This window comes from Scylla paramamosain, chromosome 6, assembly GCF_035594125.1.
Source record: "Scylla paramamosain isolate STU-SP2022 chromosome 6, ASM3559412v1, whole genome shotgun sequence".
NCBI lineage: Eukaryota > Metazoa > Arthropoda > Malacostraca > Decapoda > Portunidae > Scylla > Scylla paramamosain.
This window is the reverse complement of record NC_087156.1, coordinates 35,736,997-35,741,663: the sequence shown is the minus strand read 5'-3', so window position 1 is coordinate 35,741,663 and position 4,667 is coordinate 35,736,997. Positions and strand designations below refer to the sequence as shown.

General features: G+C 39.6%; 1 protein-coding gene across 9 annotated transcripts in view; it reads left to right on the top strand.

The window, feature by feature from the left end:
• Positions 1-1,428: 1,428 nt before the first annotated feature.
• Positions 1,429-4,667, top strand: part of LOC135101663 (uncharacterized) — a 25,502-nt gene continuing 22,263 nt past the window's right edge. For 6 of the 9 annotated variants that reach the window (XM_064005984.1, XM_064005988.1, XM_064005980.1 and 3 more), the window contains exons 1-2: positions 1,571-3,075; positions 4,379-4,458. The gene's annotated coding sequence lies outside the window, so the exon portion shown is untranslated. The other 3 variants (XM_064005978.1, XM_064005979.1, XM_064005987.1) reach the window with 3 other exon arrangements.

Below are 4,667 nucleotides of genomic sequence, written 5' to 3'. Positions count from 1 at the left end.
AGAGTGACTGATGAATAACCTTAACCCTCAGAGAGATTTAGGAAATTCTACATTACGTCAAATTTTCAAGATGGCTGCCGTTAACTTCAGGATCCTTTGTCTGTAAATTAATTTTATCGAAAGTTAAATATTAGTTAATGGCAAAAAAATAGTTTTAAAAATATAAACTTAAAAATCTGAAATATGTATGTCATTCAGGGTTATATAATTACGTCAGGAAGTGAAGTATATGTTATATCTATGTCTGAAAGCGATATTATTTCAGTAAGAGAAAGATATCACCAGTAACCAGAAAAATAAATGTTAAGTGCATTATCTTTATTTCTAAGTGTTCATTTTAGTCATTTATCGCTCAAATAAGCAGAAACAGCCTTTGAAAAAACGGTAAGTGTGAAGTCAGGTAGACAGCCATATTGAAACACCATGAAATAAAACTCTCTCAAAGAAAAAGATTAATATAGCTTGTTTAGTGCTGCCATAATCAGAGCATGTGTAAAATAATTTATCCCACTTTCATACTTAATTAAATCTTGATTATTTGCGTATTTTTGTTTTTTTGACCATAATATTGTAACGTTTGCAAGTAGACATTTGATGAGATTAACTCTTTTCTGTCTTTATTTGATCGAATTATTAAACATTTCTCACACGTTAAATGCCCATAGAGTAGCATCATATTACTCAATGGATTAAACAAGCAATATAATCAATATGAATGGCAAAAAAAAGGACAAAATATGAGTAGCAATTAAAAATGAATTAGTGACCCATAACCATTTTCTTATTCATCATAGAAAATGTAGTCGTTGTTGTTGTTTCTGTTTTTTGTTGTTTTTTCTTGTTTTTGTCGTCGTTGCTTGTTTTTTTCTCCTTGTTGTTGTTATTGATGCTTGTTATTTGATTCATGTTGTTTTTGTTTTTTTTTGTTGTTTTTTTACTCTTGAAAGTCTAAAACCCCCGAAACGCACATTATGTCCGTAGAGTTCCTCAATAGCAGTTCATAAAAGGGGTTGTTTAACACCGCTACTGCTGCCCGGGGTACAAATTGCGTCTTTATAACGGGCTCACTTTTCACCGTACATTGACTTAATATTTGTGTTCTCGACCTTCATTTTTTCCTTTTTGGCTTTGTATTTATTTAATATTATATAATATTGATTATTTTTAAGGATTGATGCGTTTTTAGATAGCTTCCATTGATGTTGTTGGAAGCAGGTGGACATTAGCCAAGGGGAGAAAATGGAGAAATATTAAATCCCTAATATCACAACGAAATCTAACCAGAGAGGGTTCAGATGACATTTACATACAACATGCATGAATCAACATCAGCCACGACGAACATTGCGCAAAATTATTATGAATTAGTGAATATTTAGGTATTTATATTAAAAAAGCGGTATTTCGTCCAGCTCTTATGAGGCCCGTTGTATTATGTACACATGGGGGACAGACTGAGTGAAGAGTGAGAGAGGAGTTAGGCAGGGCTGTATATTGTCACCAACCCTTTTTAGCCTGTATACAGAGGAGGTAGCAGCCAGGATGAGAAGAATGAATGTAGGGGTAAGTGTGGGGAATGATAAAGTATGTGTACTCCTTTATGCAGATGACGTAGTTGTTATGAGTGAATGGCAGATGAGCTTCAAAGTTTGTTGGATGTAGTGGATGGCTATGGTAAAGACTTTGGAGTAAGGTTTAGCAGTGAGAAAAGCAAAGTAATGATTGTGAATGGGTCAGAGGATGAAAGTAATGTGGTATGGAGACTTGGAGAGAATGAGTTGAGACAGGTGCAAGAATACAAGTACTCAGGGATGTGGATGAGTCCTAGTGGGTGTGCAAAGGCAAAGAATGAAAAGATAAATATGCTAAACCAGTGGGTAGGTCGACTGGGAAGCGCGGCAAGGATGAGAGCAAGTAAGTATGATGTGTTGAGAGAAGTGTGGAAGAGTGTGGCTGTCCCATGTATAATGTATGGTATGGATGTGATTGCATGGAAGGAAAATAAAATTGAAAAGTTAGAAGTGGGCCAGAATAGAGTAGCAAAGATTGGCACTGAGTCCACCGAGGGGCACAGCAGTTGAAGCCTTGAGAGGTGACATCGGATGGCGCACCTTTAGGGAAAGACTCACAAAAGCCACACAAGATTAGGCTTGAGAGAATGGATGATGCAAGAATAGCAAGGAAGGTGTACCTGTGGAATGAAAGTGGAAGCAAATGGAGGAAGAGATGCATGAGAATGACAGACAGGAGTGGATTGCAAGTTGTGTGGGCGATAAGAATGGCTGGTAGGAATCAAAATGAGCGTGAATGGGTGGTAACAAGAGGAGGAAGAGTGGGAGCCGAATGGGATGTGAGAAAATGGAAGAATGAGATAGACAAAGAAGTGAAATGTGTGGGACTGAATGAATGGAAGAATGAGATGGAAAGAAAGAAGACCCTGGAATGGTACAAGGAGAAAGAGGCCCCGAGGTATGAAAGGTGGTATGATGGAAGCCTGGGCGGTGATCTTCTCTTCCGAGCGAGGGCACAGTGTATGGATGTGAATGCGAGGAGTTACAGGTGGTCTGAGTCCCTGTGCCAGATGTGTGACATGGGAGAGGATGAGACGGTGGAACATGTGGTGCTGGAGTGTGTGCAGTATGCCAGAGACAGGAATGAGATGATGCAAGTGATACTGACTGAGTTAGGGCATGATACGAATGAAAGAGTGGAGAACACAGGAAAGGAATGGATGGTGTTGTTGCTGGGACTGTGTAGAGAGGCGAGTGAAAGAATGATTGAGGCTGTGAAACAGTTTCTGGAGAGAATGTGGCGTGTCAGGTGTATGAACAATTAGGATAGAGGATGCTGTTCGTTTCTCTCTTTTTTTTTTTCCCCTTCTACAGGAGTTGTCGATCCAAAGGCCTGACTCAGGAGTGATCCTGTGCCACCTGTACCATCAAGATCAAGATCAAGACAACAGTTCCCTCGTGTTTACTACCACAGTGCATAGAAATCTTATCTTTTTTCGCAAATTTCCCAAGTAATTCCCCACCCCGGAGGCCGCCCCCAGTACCCCAGTTCCCTGCATCCATGGTGAGCCCCTGGGGATCCTGAGGCGCCGCGGGGGACCTGAAATAAGGGAGAAATTAAGGGAAATAGGGAGCCCCATGGTCACTGCACTGAGTCTCCCACGTTTTCCTCATAAGATTTTTGGTGTTTTTTTTTTAAGTTTTTCCCCTAATTTACGGTAATTTTTAGGGTTTTTTAGGGTTTTTTAGGGTGAGAATTTAGGGATTAGTGTTTGTGTTTTTTTGGGCTTCATATAATTTCGTGTTTTTTTCGTGATTTATTTAAAGGGTTCTGTTTTTTTTTTTTCCCACGTTTTTTAAGGAATTTTAAAGTTTCAGGGGTATTTAGGGTGTGGGCAGGTTCGGGTTGCCCTTAAACTTTGGTATCTAGGCTAAATTTGCTCGTTCTAGGGATCTTTTGGGGTAAACTGTGGTATTTTAAGTATTTTTATTTATTTAAAGGCCATTTATTTATTTAAGGTTATTGGTGGTATAATAAGTGTTTTTTTTTAGTGTTTTTGATCAATCTGTGTGTTTTTGGGTGTTTTGGAAGGGAATTGTGTGTTTTTTGGGTGTTTTTGTAGAAAATCTGTGTGGTGTGTGTTTTGGAAGGGAATTGTGTGTTTTTGGGGTGTTTTTGTGGAAAATCTGTGTGGTTTGGTGTGTTTTGGAAGGGAATTCTGTGTTTTTTGTGTGTTTTGAAAGGGAATTGTGTGTTTTTTGTGTGTTTTGGAGAAAATTGTGTTTTTTGGTGTGTTTTGGAGAAAATTGTATTCTTTTTTGTGTGTTTTGGAAAGAATCTGTGTGTTTTGGTGTGATTTGGAAGGGAATTGTGTGTTTTTTGTGTGTTTTGAAAGGGAATTGTGCGTTTTTTGTGTGTTTTGGAGAAAATCTGTGTGTTTTAATATGTTTTAGAAGATAATTGTGTGTCTTGTGTGTTTTGTGGAAATTCTGTGTTTTTTGTGTGTGCCTGTCTGTATCTGTCTTTCTGTCTGTCTATCTGTTTGTATCTATCAAACATCCTTTAATCTACATCTGTCTGTCTGTCTATCAATCTATCTATCTGTGTGTGTGTTTATCAATCTATCTATCTGTGTGTGTGTGTCTATCAATCTATCTATCTGTGTGTGTGTGTGTGTCTATCAATCTATCTATCTGTGTGTCTGTGTGTCTGTCAGTCTATCTACCTATCTGTGTGGGAACAGGCGTCTGTGTACCACCGGCTGCGGCACACAGTGGGCACCGTGGCACAGGTGAGGACAGTGGTGGTGGTGGTGGTGGCACGCCGGCTTATTTCACCTCCTCACTCCTTGCGTTTGTTACTTCAGGTTTATATTGTTATTCTTCAAGAGGTGAGAGAGGCAAGGGACGAGAGACGCAAGGGAGAGAAGCAAGGGAGAGAGACAGAGTAAGTAGCCTGGGAGAGGAGAGGGGAGGGGAAGAGGAGCGAGGGAGAGAAAGAGAGACGGGAGAAAGGCAAGCAGGGAGAGAGAGGGAGTCGGGAGGAGAGTTAAAGAATAAGAGAGAGAGAGAGAGAGAGAGAGAGAAGCCTGCTCTTCGCTCCTTGTTGAGTCATGATAAAAAGTTGAGATGCCTTACTGCCATATAACACTTCAT